The sequence below is a fragment of the Brachyhypopomus gauderio genome, chromosome 13, assembly GCF_052324685.1.
Source record: "Brachyhypopomus gauderio isolate BG-103 chromosome 13, BGAUD_0.2, whole genome shotgun sequence".
In the NCBI taxonomy this organism is placed as follows: Eukaryota; Metazoa; Chordata; class Actinopteri; order Gymnotiformes; family Hypopomidae; genus Brachyhypopomus; species Brachyhypopomus gauderio.
In genome coordinates this window covers 5,366,195-5,381,609 of record NC_135223.1, presented here as the reverse complement: position 1 = coordinate 5,381,609, position 15,415 = coordinate 5,366,195, and the positions used below count along the sequence as shown (strand labels likewise).

At 42.8% G+C, this 15,415-nt stretch overlaps 1 protein-coding gene across 1 annotated transcript in view; it reads right to left on the bottom strand.

The window, feature by feature from the left end:
* LOC143473533 (uncharacterized) overlaps window positions 1-15,415 on the bottom strand; it is a 43,081-nt gene that overhangs the window by 15,055 nt on the left and 12,611 nt on the right. The window lies entirely within an intron of this gene.

Genomic DNA, 15,415 nt, shown 5'->3' with positions numbered 1-15,415 from the left:
GGGTTAAGGATTGGGAGGGAGAGCGATGACCCCCTGTCTTAAAAAGAGAATGAATTCGGATTTTATCGTTAGATTTGTCATTTACCCTCTTTTAGGTTTAACATGTCCTTATAAATTGCCACAATTAATGCACGCAGGGTTACTGATATGCTCAATTTTATACCTTTTAATGACTCTTAAAATATCCACTATAAATGTAAGAAGTGTGAGATCACAGGTGAGGGCAGAGAGCATTTTAAGGTTTTTAGCAACTAGAGAGGATGATGTGATTTTACTGCAGGAATGTGCATTACCTTTTTTAAAGTCTTACAAGGTCTGGGAAGAAAAGTGGGAGAGAAGACCATCTATATGGAGCGGCTTGAACCACAACAAGGCAGATGGAGTGGTGGTTTTAATAAAAAATGCTGGTGTACAGGTGAAGGGTCACACAGTGGTGGAAAGTGGGCGGGCCCTTTTAGTACATTTGACTTTTATGGGGACGGAATTTAATGTTTTAAATGTGTATGGTTCAAATGATAAACATGAAAGAGTGGACTTGTGGGAAAAACTGCAGCCCCACATGCTGGGGAGGGTGCCGTTAGTGGTGGGGGGAGATTTTAATTGCATTTTAAAAAAGAAAGATAGGAAAAATGCAGGGGAGAATTTTAAATTAGACATTTCGTCCACGAGGTTTAGTGATTTGATATAGGATTTTAAATTAGTGGACTGTTTTAATCAGATGCATCCGAGAGAGGAGGGCTTCACCTGGTTTAGTGGTGATGGTACCAGAGCCTCTCGAATTGATTATATTTTAACAAGAGATTGCCCACCCAGAGATGCGACATTAACCCCCATGTTTTTTTCCGATCACGTCATGCTGACCTGCACCCTGTCACTCCCCACTGATGCGACAATAGGAGGAGGACTGTGGAGTCTGAACTGCTCCGTGCTGGCGGAGGAGGATATTGTTGTGGCCTATAGGGAGCAGTACAGTATCTGGCAGAGACAAAACAGAAAAACGGTGGGATGGGATAAATGCTATAGTGGAGAACTTTTATGGGGAGTTGTATGGCTGTAAAGACACACAAGAAGAAGCAATGGAGATTTTATTGGGTTTTATTGAAAATAAAGTAAAAAGTCAGGAGGTTTTAGTGAAGGATTTTACAAGGGCAGAATTAGATAAAAGCATCAAGGTATCCAACAAAGGTAAGTCACCGGGAGCTGATGGGCTCCCGGTGGAGTTTTATGTTACTTTTTGGGACATTTTAGTAGACGATCTTTTAGTGGTTTTTAATGAATTCACTGACCTAGACAGATTACCAAATAGTTTTAGACTAGGGACAGTTTCATTGCTATATAAAAAAGGGGACAAAAAAGACATAAGGAATTGGCGACCTATCACTCTTTTAAACAGTGATTGTAAGCTTTTAAGCTAAATTTTAGCTTTTAGAATGACGACTGTTTTAGAGGACGTGATCCACCTGGATCAAGCCTGTGCAGTGCCGGGGAGGAGGATCACGGACAGCCTGATCTTGATACGAGACTCCATCTGTTATGCGAGAGAGAGAAATTTTCGGCTTAGTCTTAAATTTAGATTTTGAAAAAGCATTTGACCGAGTCTCGGGGAGGTTTCTTAAGTGGGTTGGTCTGCTGTACAATGACATTGAGAGCAGGATAATGATAAATGGACATTTGACAAATGCGATAAGAGTTCGCTCGGCAGTCCGTCAAGGGTGTCCTTTATCCCCGCTCCTGTTCGTGACCAGTATAGAGCCGCTTGCACAGGCCTTGAGAAGGGACTCCTGGATCAAAGGACTGGCATTACCGGGAGGGTTGAATGTGACTTGTACTTTGTATATGGATGATGTGACACTTCTGTGCACAGATGCAGTATCAGCCCAGAGAGCCCTTGACTTGGCAGACTGGTATGGCAAGGCATTTGGAGCCAGACTGAACCGAAAAAAGTCAGAAGCACAACTCTTTGGGCCATGGGGGACAGTAAGACCAGAACTAGGGGTTGATTTTAAGGACACAGAAATGAAGGTTTTAGGCATAAAATTTGACAGAGACGGGGGTGGGAAAGGAAACTGGACGGGCATGATAGGGAAAGTAAGACAGAGGCTAGGGTTCTGGGGACAGAGACAGTTGACAATACAAGGGAAGATTTTAACCATAAAAGCAGTGATTTTACCCCTGACGTTATTATGTTCTGTTTTTAGCCCATCTAGGTCGTTCCTGCTGGACATGGATCGTGCCATTTTTTATTTTTTATGGGGGTCAAAGTGGGAGAGGCTGAGACGGGATGTGGTGAAGAAGAAGCCGGAGAAGGGAGGCAAAGGACTACCAGACCCACAGCTGTTCTTTGGGAGTAACTTCGTGGCTTTACATATGCGATATGCCTTGACCACACCAAAACCATCTCCAGCAGCACAATTAGTGTGGTTCTGGATGGGGTCATACCTCAGACATTTAAAACTTTTAAAAGTTGACTTAAGGACACCAGTAGCTTTTAAGATGCCAAGGGAATACAATTTTATAAAGAAATTTTTAAAGCAACATGACATGGAAACAGTGGGGGAAGAAATTTTATTAAATGCAAAAGCTTTTGTTGCCTGTGTGCAGGAACGGCAGGACGTGAGCCAGATCCCAGGCCTCACCCGAGAGGAAGCTCAGAGGGTGTGGAGGAACGTGGCACACCCCGCTCTGCAGAACAAGGAAAAGGATTTGGCATGGATGGCTGCCCATGAGATCCTCCCAGTCCGGGCGGTCATGCACTCCCGGGGCATGGCGGCCTCTGCCATCTGTCCATGTCCGGGTTGCGGCAGACTGGAGACAGTGGGGCACGTCTTCTGGGAGTGTGGGGTGGCGAGGGACCTGTGGGCCAAGTTCGGCCTCCTGTCATGCCCGAGCTTACCAGCAGGTGAGGTCCACCTGCAAGGTGCCCGGCTAGCGGTGCACGGGGTGGGCCAAGGGGTGGAGAAGTTACCAAAAAAAGAATTTGCAGCACTCTGGCTCACCCTAAATTGCGCAAAGACCGCACTGTGGACCTCAAGAAACCTGCTGGTGGGGAAACGCGTTACGGTGCCCCCGCACGCTCTACTGCAAAGGGGTAACATCGACGCTGTGGGGGTCGCCGGGCGTAGTCATTCGGAGGAGGGGGCCGAGGCTACACGTAGGGAGGTTCCCTTCACCCCGAGTCAGGCCCGGACCCCGCCGACGTTCCTTGAGGAAACTGGGTTCTGGAAAGGGACAGCAGGCCAGGGGAGGATCTCCGCTGGGCCAGCAGGCTGACAGAGCGGGGGACTGCATCTCCAGCACTCTCTGGGCTACCCTAGTGATTGGACGCGATGGGGGGAGGAAGTTGTTAAACAGATTAATGAATGTTCATGTTTTATCTCTTTTAGCAGGTCGTTGCAGGAGGAAAATTCTTTTAAAAAGTACTCCCTGGCAGAACTATGATTGTGTTTTAAGCAAGACAAATGAAGCATGTTTTATTAGTAGGATTTTTTATTGTTCATGTTTTATGCATACACTCAATCATGTTTTCACCTATTTATTTGTTCTTTTATTCATCTATTTATTAATTTTATCCACCATGTATTTTATTGTTTGTATGATGGGCATGCAGTCGGCCATCCCCATGTTGTGGAGGTCATGTGGGCGGGAGGGGAAGATGATGATGTCATCCGGTGGGGCCGTCTTGCTACCTCCCCAGCCAAGGGGAGGAAGACCTCTAAAAGAAAGACAGAAAATGTATGGTTATATTGGTGCCCATGTGGTGTGTGAAGACAAAACATGTACAAATGTGATGGAAAAAAATTTCTATGTTCATACATGATATGTGATGTAAATCATGTTTGAGTAACAATAAACTATGTCAAAAAAAAATTTGATGCACTGCTTGTTTGAGCTGGTGTTGTTGCAATAAAAGAAGCAATTTTTCTTGCTTCTTTACAAAATGTTGCACAATGCTTTGCTAAAACCGTCATGTAACATTTTATTGCTGGTTTTATATCAGAAATTAATACTGTAATAAAAATATATGGCAGTTAAGCATTATTAAAGAACTTCAAAAATGAGTCCTATTACGTAAATAATAAAAAAGCCAATACAGAATGTGGTGCTACATTGTTGTAGTAAAATCTACTAAAGTACACTGAGTAAAATCTAATTGTATAATTCATGTACATAATGTGTTGCAAAGTAACATTTACTGAAACATTTGTAGTTAAATACACTGACAATTATGAATAAATATTACTTGAATATATGCTTTGTTAAATTTACTTGCTTTCAGTGGTAAATATTACTTTGGTATTACTAATAAAATAATATTAATAAAATTTTGGCCTGGCTCGACATCATTTTAGCCCTCAAATCTAACTGGAAACATGACACATGCAGTTGTGCGCACAGGTGAAATGGATCAGAGGGGCAATTTCAGAGACTTCCTGTATACTTTTAAACATTTATCATGTTATTTCATGATATTAGGCCATTCAGCACTTCAACACTTCAACAAGTTAGGTCAAGGAACATGGCTCGTCTGCATGACTTAATTCAGTTCTATTTCAAGCTTGGCTTAAGGCAGTGGTTCCCAAACTTTTTCTGCCGTGCCCCCCTTTAGTAGATGAGAATATTTTTGCGACGAGAGCGACACGGCGACCGGAAGTCATTCATTTTCAATGAGAGTGAGCGACACCCAGCGACGCGACGCGGCGCGACGCGAAGTGAGCGATTCGAGCGACGCGAACAAGTTGAGCTTGGCTCAACTTTATGCAAATGAGCAGTGACGCGCGGCGGCGACTACCAATCAGAAAGTATGTTTGCACCCTCCTCCGAAACCGCACCTCTGACTTTGGTTCCTACTGATTATTTGTTCCGATTGCAAAATGGAGGAGAGATTAATAGTGGCTGTCTCTGGATGTCCCGTACTTTACGATGTGTCCCTGTTTATTTACAGTACAAAATGTTTATTTTTGGAGGGAATACTGTTCATTTGTTAAAAAAACATCTGCAATAAATTCGCGTATACCCGATTATTGGTTATGATTTTTTAAATTCCTGTTTGATTTTCGGGTCTGGGGTAAAAAGTAAAAAAATACATAAACATTTTAGGTTTATATACTATATGTGTTTTATACACACACTATGTTTTATACACGCACTCCTTTATAATCGTGTGTCCTGTAATCAATAGATTAACATAAATACTGCGTCCTGCTTTAAAAACGTGATTTGCATATCTGTCACGTGCTGCATACCGGCGTGATGTTTGTTGGACACGCCCCCACGCGACGCGATGCTGGCGACTCGGCGACGGAGAGCGATTTTATCGCTTTCGGTGTGAACGCACAGTTACTTTCAAGCTCCGCGCCCCCCCTGCAATAGCTCCGCGCCCCACCTAGGGGGCGCGCCCCCCACTTTGGGAACCACTGGCTTAAGGCATGGTGAAATTCTACAGTTGTTGAGCACTGTAGATGGTATTGTTGTCAGTATGCGTACTCTCCGAAGGATTTTGAAAAGCATGGGGTTGTACCGAAGAAAGAATTAATCCGACACTCTAGATGTTGCATCATTTCTCATTGATCAACAGGGTGGACACGGGAGGCTGAACGGATACAAGTTCCACCATCTCAACTGCATCCAAGCTGGATATGTTGTCACACAAAGTACGGTGAGACATTTGCTAAAGTTTCTCGACCCCAATGGTGTTGAAAGAAGACGAAGAAATCGCTTGATGTGACGCGTGTACATAAACCCTGGGCCTAATTATATGTGGCATGTTGATTCTTATGATAAACTAAAGCGAGTACCAATCGCAGCATGGTCGCAGTCGCATGCAATCGCAGAAACTGTTATATCGCTGGGTCCAGTAATCACAATCAGCGGATTGAAAGCTGGTGGGCGTTTTTAAGAAGTCATCATGCCCAGTACTGGATGAATCGTTTTCAGGAACTTAAGGATAAAGACTGTTTCTCTGGAGACTTCTTGGACAAGCAGCTTATCTTGTTTACTTGCCTGTCCATCATCCAGGTGTGTTTTGCTGATTTGATGTTCAACTTAATAATAATAGTAATAATACTAATAATAACATCAATAATAATAATAATAATCATAAAAGTCATCATCATTTACTATTACAGGAAGCAGCATAACATCAATCAAAAGAAGGCCTGCATTGGCCTGTCATTGAATGCTTTAGAAAGAGAAAATAGAAAATATGGGCCTATCTAAAATACACGTTTATATAACCAGTAGGCCTAATGATTTTGGGATTGTGCTTTGTTGAATAGACAAATCGTGGGATTTCAAAAAGCTGTCAATATTATACTGTAAGTAATAATTTCCATATTGTTTTTTAATAGGAGGAACTGCAGCAAGTTGCACAGTTGTGGAATACCCATGTCATCCAAAAGAGCAGGAATGCAATAGCTCCAAGCGGACATCCGATTCTCATCTATTTGGAGGACAAGATTACTTGAAACAGGTCCCCCAGGAAGCCGTGGAGGCTTTCAAAGAAGAATGCCAACAGAGAGGCCAGTGTCCTTGTGATGAAACCATGTTTGACATGTGCTGCCTTATAATGGCAGAGAACTTCTTACACTCACCTACCACAGCTGATGAAGCTATAGAGCTGTATCTTTTCCTTAGAGCATGCATCCTTAAAGACTTGGACATTATCCCATGATAGCTGTATCTTTAGTGCTAACAGGGTACCCGCGGGTCCTTAAAAAGTCTTAAAATGTCTTAAATTTAGTTTTCCATATTCAAGGCCTAAAAATGTCTTAAAATGTCTGGAATTTTATGAGGGGAGGCATTAAATTATTATAAGTGTGTGTTGTTCAGTTGTTCTGGCGCGATGTGAACTTTGCCGAATCTAGCGCTAGGACCATGCAGAAAATAACCGCTCCAGGGTCCTAGTGCTAGATTCCTAGCGCTGGAGTATACGGCCTCAACAACGTCAACAATTTTCGTTCGCCAACCGCACCCCCCCCTCAACAATTTTCATTCGCCACCCTCCCGTCAACGATGTGGAACACACCTGCATCCCCAGTAATAGTATTATTTTTTCTTGTGAGAGGTATTAAAAAGGTCTTAAAAGTCATTGAATTTGAGATTTAAAAATGTGCAGATACCCTGGTGCTAAGAATAATGAATGGTGAACATCTAAAGCACAATAATCATGTGTTTGTTCTTTACTTGATAAATTCTTTCATGAATTCCTGCCCTAAATCTGCAGTTAAAATACTTGACATGTCTCTAGTATTAAATACTGTTGCATATGATATATTGTGCATGCAGTGCTGTGACCTGAATACATATATGAAATAAGTGTGTCAGGGCTGGCTTGGATGCCGTACCATCTACCTCCACAAGGGGCACCCGAGTCAGGGCTGGCTCGGATGCCGTACCATCTACCTCCACAAGGGGCACCCGAGTCAGGGCTGGCTCTAGGCTCCAGCAACGCAATCAGCAATGATCTGTCTCACCTGTTGCCATGGCTTCTTAAGGAAGCTTGTGGAGACGGATAATTGCTGATTCGTTTTGGTTATGCCGTTGCGTTCTCAGCCTCTCCCTGTTTTCTGTTGCTACGTTTGCGTCTTTAGGTGTCCCGTCACCTATCTCTCCTGTCTGTTTTCCCTGTTCTTTTTCGAGTTTCTATCTCCTGCGTCGCTTACTGACCTCCCTCAAGTTTTCCTCAACCTGTTTCCCTTCCTATCCCGTTGCTGTTTTGTGTGGGAAGGGTTTTTTGTTTGAGCAGCTTTTATTGCTATCAGCCAGCTACTTCCCCTGGCGTCCTTGGTTTACTTTGTTTTCTTTTGCGCATTGAGAAGTCCGTGTCTATTTAGGTGCTCATTTTAATCCTGTCGTATTGTGGCACTTGGTTCCACCTCTCCCTTGCTCTCTCTAACGCGGTGTGTTTGTCCCTACCCACCGTCGTTACAGCACGAATCAGCCTTGACATGGAACCAGCCGCTTCTAGGCAAGCAGCAGAACTAAGAGTGGCCCTCTCCCAGCAGGGTCAGTTGTTGGGCAGCCATGACCAGGTACTCCGCCAGATCATGGACCAGCTCAACAACGTGACCACTGCCATTCGGGCTTTGAGGAACCCGTCTCCCGCTCACCGGGATCAGCCTCCCGCAAGCCCAGCCGAACCCGCAGCAGTCCCGCGTCACTTCGAGCCTGCTCTCCCCGCCCCGGCTCGCTATTCAGGGGATCCCGAAGGGTGTAGAGGTTTCCTTCTACAATGTTCGCTTGTATTCGAGCAACAACCATTACGCTTCCCTACCGAGCACACCAAAATAGCCTACGTAGTAGCCCTACTCACAGACAAAGCCCTGGCTTGGGGAACCCCCGTATGGGGAAAAACAAAGTGAAGTGTGTGCTACTTACGAGAGCTTCTCCCAGGCCATGAAAGGTGCCTTCTACCATCCCTCATTAGGCGGGGTTGTCGGCCAGCGACTTCTGCGTCTCAGGCAGGGAAAACGGTCCGTAGCAGAATACTCCATAGAGTTCTGTACGTTGGCATCTGAAAGCGGTTGGGGTTCGGACTCCCTCATGTCCGTGTTTCAGGAAGGGCTGACTGAGGAGTTGAAAGACGAATTAGCTCTCCGCGACCCTCCGTCTGATCTTGAAGCGTTGATCAGCCTGACGGTACGGCTTGATAATCGCCAATGCGAACGTAAAAACGGGTTACGGTCCCGAGGAACGATCCTGGGTCCCCGCCTCTCGTGTTGTCGACCGCTCTCTTATTTGCGACTTCCGTCGTGACAGGGCTGTCGCTCTGGGCCCGCGGGGTCTCGGGCCTTCCTATCCCGTTGCTGTTTTGTGTGGGAAGGGTTTTTTGTTTGAGCAGCTTTTATTGCTATCAGCCAGCTACTTCCCCTGGCGTCCTTGGTTTACTTTGTTTTCTTTTGCGCATTGAGAAGTCCGCGTCTATTTAGGTGCTCCTTTTAGTTCTGTCGTTTTGTGGCACTTGGTTCCACCTCTCCCTTGCTCTCTCTAACGCGATGTGTTTGTCCCTACCCACCGTTGTTACAAAGTGTTGTTAGACAGGTAAATAGTCAAATGTATAGGTGATAGGGCATTGTTTAACATGGTAGTGTTCGAATCAAGGTTATGTTATGTTTCTCAGCACAAGGGGGTATGCATCAACATAACATGGAGGTTTATTTTTGTGTTTGCTTCCATCAACCTCATCACTTTTTTGTGTTCATAAAAGTGAAATAAACCTAGGCACAAAAAGCTGTTGTGTTTCTCAGCATATAGTATTAGGGTCTGTCACTAATCAATGAAAAAATGAGACTGTATATAAGTCAGTCCAATTTACTTTTGTAGTAACATACAATACTCATGAACATAAGGCAACAGGCTTGCTTTGTTTAAATTTGACAGATGATAAAATGCTCTGCTCCAGTGTCTAAAAATGTGTTCAACAACAGCTCTCAAGCCGATAAGACACTTTATGACTGGCATCACTATAACAGTAAAAAAAATTACAGTAAAATGCTGATAGAACTGTTAACTTTTAAACCATTTCTGTTCAGATGTTCAAACATACATACCCGAATACCTCCTCCTTCTGTTACTATCAGTTGAGATAACTATCATAGTAAACTTACATAATGCTAAATTCATATGAGGTATTATTGATCAGTATGCTGTCAAATTCGATGCAAAGTTCAGGATAGTAGGCATATGTCCATGGCAGTTCCAGAACTGGGCCACAGGTGTGTGCTACAGGCCGGTGTGCAAGTCCATTTGCAGATGTGAACATGATGTCAATCTTGTCAACGCAGACAACATCAGATCCTGTCATGAACCTTAGCATCCTTCTCAGACCAATATCATCCAATCCCCTGATGTACTGTTTCAGGAAAAGACAACTCTGGTTTTCTGCTTGAGTGGAAGGAGAAGCTTCTAGTAATTTCAAAAGCTTTTTGGTTGTTGGCTTTTTGTCTTCGTACATAAGCAGAACATGTTGTGTGTTCACGAAAGCTTCTTTTAGGGATGCACCAGCAATTAGACATCTTCTCGCATGCATATCTTGGCTTTTGGATCAGCTGTTTGTGTGCCACCTTTAGAAGGATGCCTTTCAACTCAAAACGTTGCAACCCTACCTATAACACAGATGCCAACACTTGGCATTGTCCATGTGCCAAACCAAGAGTTTTGTGTATCCACAAAAGCATTAGGAAATGGCAAAACAAAAAAAGACTTATTCAAGAGTACAAGTGCAGCTTCCCTGCATGAAACATCAGGATCAGTCTATCCACCAATCAAGACCAACTTGGAACGTGTTGTGCAGTACATTTACAAAGAGAAGATTCCAGCACCTCTTCCAGCGGACCTTTTGAGATAAAACCACTGCCTGAGTATCCCACAGAGCTAATTCCAGTGAAACAAGATGTATATTTTGCAGAGAACATCCCAGTTTGGAAAAACCCAGTGATTACAGTTCAGGCCAGAATAGTGGACCTTGGTGGAATCGTTGACAGTAGGTGAAATTTTACATCTAAATAATTATTTAAATGCAGATGAGTTAATCATGATTTCTCTTTTTATCATATTCTTCTTTACATGCGTCAACCTTTTTTAGGACATGCCCTCAGTGTCACATGGTATACCAATATTAGGAGTGGCAGGCAGGACTGCACAATTTTAATGACCATACTGTTCTAACTTTAGAGTTGTGCATCTACCTTCCACACAATTTGCATGTCTTATTTATTTTTAATCCGAGAGATGAATGTGTCTTAATTTATATTTTGTGTACTTCACTGCCATTTTTCTTGTTTTTACAATCATGTATCTGTTTCACGGGCCATAAATTCATTGGAAGGATTACGCGAAGTAAGGCTTCCTTCAAGGTACACCATTCTTCATGCATACTGCCAGTCTGAGGCCATGACAAGCCATGTTTATGTATATTCATGTGTCAACTGTGGCTATTATCCACCTGTTGTGATCATGGACCTCCACAAAAAAAGGAGCATTCAGCATGGCTGGTAAAATTAAATCTTCATTTGGTTCTCTTACACATTATCTGATATGCCACTTGCACAGAAGTGTTACCTTGGAACACAAAATAATATGTAGATGAATAAAACAAGCTTGTGTAATATTCTTTTTTTTTCTTGTTGCAGTAAGTGACATCAAGGATCCTCCTGAGCAGTTTAAAGGAGAACATTGAAGAGTTAATGTAGGGACTCAGTTAATTTAGAAATGATTGCATGTGGATTTGTACAAAGTAATGACATTTAATGCATTTTCACTTCAAAAAAATCAGCTAGCCATCCATCCTAGTTTTGATAGATGGTCTCCATGGATTGGAAGACATACAAGGAAGTCTGACATAGTACTGAACACTGAATACCAGAAATTGTCCTCTGCCAAATCCACAGTAGAAAGTGAATTGGTTATGGTAACTGAGGAGCGGTTTGTGGATGAATTGAGAAAACTGAGAAAAGGTATTTTTCCATTTTTTTTTATTTTTACATGTGTGCGACAATGTCAAAATACATAATGTACTTAATTTTGGATTAACGTTTAATTTGTTAAAGGTCGGCATTGTCCGAAAGCTGTGCAAAGCATGCAACGTTGATTTGAAGGGATCCCGTGATGACCTTATTTTGAGACTCAGTCATGAAATGAAAAATAGACACACCTATGACAGTCTTCCAGAAAATCTGGGGTACCTCGTGTAACGGTTTAATTTATTTATAGTGTGATATGTAAAAATAAAAAATAAACTAATATCTTTTTTTTGTTTTATTTTTAAAGGTGGCTGGGCTGTTTTTGCATGCCCCCATGGCATTGTATACAGCCTAAAATTCTATTTGAGGGCAGTTTCTCCTCGGGACTTTACTGATCTTCTCATGACATGGAAGCACCTTCCTAACATATCAGTGTATGACTTTGCCCGTGGTTTCACCACTCATACCAACTTTCGGTTTCCTGATATAATGCCCTTTCAGCCAAACAAAGGGAGACTGGCAGAATGTAACCCTGAGAATATCACAACAGCTCAAAAAGGAAAACTCGAAGTAATCCTGTCATGGTTACTTGAAAAGAAAGTGAATCCAGACCCTGAAAGCCATCCTACAACTGGATCCTCCTGCCATTTTGCTCTGTGATAAATTTCATGAAACCAACACCAAGGATCAACGGGATATACTGAGAAGAATTAACCTCGTACCAGATCTGCAGGGATCGCTAAACAGTCAGGTGGTTGAGCAGCTTTTTGGAGGAACAACTATTTTCTAAACAACATCGCACCATTACACGTTTTTATGATGAGGAACATAATTCAACATCAAAACACTGGTACAAACAAGCAACTTTTGGAGCAGCAACTGCAAAAAGGCCTTCAAGTCCACTACATGAACAACATTGTCCTGAATGTAGGACAAGCTGTGTTGAGTGAGTATAACATTGTTTATTTAGTTTATTATACAGTGGCAGCATATGATATAGTGCTACTATATATTTTTGTCTCTTGACACTTTGGGTCATCTATTGGTCATTGCTCCACTGATGTGCTGCAGGAAAGATCTTTTTGGTCTTCGTCTGACATGGGTATGCAATAGTATTTTTTTGATGAATTAGTTTTCTTTTTATATTTTAAATGTGTTCTTATGTTAAACATTGTGATTAATTATATTGCTGCACCATCAGAAAATGTCCAGTGTGGACAGCCCTCAAAATTTGGCAACATAAAAGCCTGTAGAAGCTCATGGACACTGGGAAATCACCCAAATCAAGAGAAACTGGTATGGGTAAATTTAACTTCCTCTGGTTAATAATTGAAACAGAGGTTGCAAACATGCACTAATACATTTTTGTGTGTTCAGCTGTCCTATGTCCTGGACTCTGAAAGGCCAGCAAATGAGCTCATAGTCAGGATTGGAAAAACCTGTTTGACAAGGGGAGACATTCTGACCTCAGGCTTGTCCCAAGACATGGAGTCTACCGTGAGTGGACTCAACTGAATGTTTACCACAGTATATACATGTTTTTTTCCTTTTTCAGATTGGAAATTACTGTTTTGAACTAGACACAGTACAAAACTAGGTACAGTCTAGGCACAGTGGTTTATGCCAGCTGAGAGAGAAATACTTTCTTGACTCACACTATGCCCAAGTACCACGATCACAGGGATTCCGTGATCAGACATACAAGATGCTGTTGAGGTCACTTTAATAGCATGATGTTCTGTATTTTGGCCGGTTACGTTCTTTAACCTGCAGTATGGAGTAATTTTGTGGAAGGGCCGTGTTCACAAGGCGTGTGTGGTGTGTGCATGTCACAGGTCATGTTATGGTGTGACCTTTTCGCTTGCTGTTTGCAATTGAATCATAAATATAGATCAGAGGTAAATAAACCCTGAACCCTGAATAATTGGGTCTTATTATTAAGGGGGCGGGACACTTCGCCTGAGGGGGCGGATGTATCAAACTGCGTATGCCAGAATCCATGCACATTTCTTTTGTACATCCCAATCAAAAAAGTGGCCAACTCCTCCTGTGACACGCCCCCCTATAAATGTGCAAATTCATTTAAATTTGCCCTGCACCGGTGGAGTTTCCTCTCTGATCCATCATGAACTATGTCTAAATGGGGAAAGAAGAGAAACTTCAACAAATGTGATGTGGAGACGCTGCTTAATGAGGTAGAGGCGTGGAAAAAATATTTGTTTGGCACGCTGTCCTCCGGCATAACGGCAAAGCGCAAAAGGTCTGAGTGGGACAGCGTGTATGCTGTAAATGCTGTGGGGTCAGAAATAAGAGTGTTTAAAAAAAAAAAAAAAAAGTGGTCAGACATTAAGGTGGATGTGAAGCAGATGCGGACTGCACATCGCCAGAGTGTGACCCAAATAAACAGGGGTGCAGGAGATCTACAGATTTTGCCAAAATCTGACCTTTCTGTGTTCATTGAATGATCAATATTTCTGACTGCAAACACTTGCCATTAATAACATGGATCCCAAACAAAAAAGTGGTGCCTCAAAAAGAAAAGCAAAAAAGATTAAGGAAGCAAATCAGGCAGATTTCCTGAAAAGCGTACCTTTTGACCTCAAACTTCTTTGAGAAACCGCTGGATACGAGTGAGACAAGTATTGCTAATGTTAGCAGTGATCAGAGTTCTAGCAATGAAGATGTGATCACCACTGGCTTAGTGTCACCTGTCAGTGACTATGTACCTTTGCAGACCCAGTCAGGTGCAGAGCAGGAATGCCAGCCCTGCCAGGCTACCACAGACCAGCAGCAGAAAAACCATAAAAGGAAAGTTGCAGGTGTGTCAGACCCACAATCAGACCAGCCAGCTGCATCGTATGAGTGTCGTTTTTCAAATGAGGAGGGCAAGGACCCCAACTCCTGGTGTGAAACGGTCAACGACCCTGCTTTATGGCCCTGCACCATTACCGACCAAGCCAAGTCGATTCTTGTTAATAGAGGAGAAACTGCATTTCAAAACAGAAGTGCTAAGTACCCAGCCTCAGTCAGGGATAGAGGCATTGAGGGTACCAGTAAGAGCTTTACAAATGCTCTACTCAGTTGCTCTCTACCCAATGGGCAAACTGTGACTAGGCAGTGGCTACTTTACTCTCCTTCAACTGGCTGTGTGTATTGTTTTGCTTGCAAACTGTTTTCCAGTAAGCACAATACTTTTGTTCATGGATTTTCTGACTGGAAACATTCAGAGCGGATTGGTGAGCATGAGGGGAGTGTGGAGCATAGGGCTTGCATGCTAGCATTATATAATCGCTCCAGAGGCACAGTAACAATTGTTTCTGATATTGTCAAACAAATTGATGCAGAAAGACAATACTGGCAGGAAGTTTTGAAAAGAGTTGTTGCAGTCATCCAGTTTTTGGGGGAGAGGGGACTTGCTTTCAGGGGAGATGAGGAGCTATTAGGATCAGCCCACAATGGTAAATTTTTGGGCATCATAGAACTCTTAGCCAAATTTGACCCATTCCTAGCTGAGAACCTCCAAAGGTTTGGAGGTAAGGGAAAAGGTTCTGTGTCCTACTTATCATCAACAGTGTGTGAAGAATTTATCCATTTGATGGGACAGAGAACAAAGCAGACAATTGTTAATGAGATCAAAGATTCAAAATACTTCTCTGTTATAGTTGACTCCACTCCAGACCTTGCTCATGTGGACCAACTTACTTTTATTTTCAGGTTTAGTAATAATGACGGACATGTAGCCTATTGAAAACCATAGTTGGGGACAGTTTGGCAGAGTGTGTCGTTGCTATGGTGGAGAATCTGGGCCTACACTTATCCAACTGTAGGGGCCAGTCATATGATAATGCAAGTAACATGTCGGGAAAGTACAATGGAGTTCAAACTCATCTTAAACAAAGAAACCCTTTGATTTGTTATGTCCCCTGTGCAGCACATTCATTGAATTTAGTTGGTGT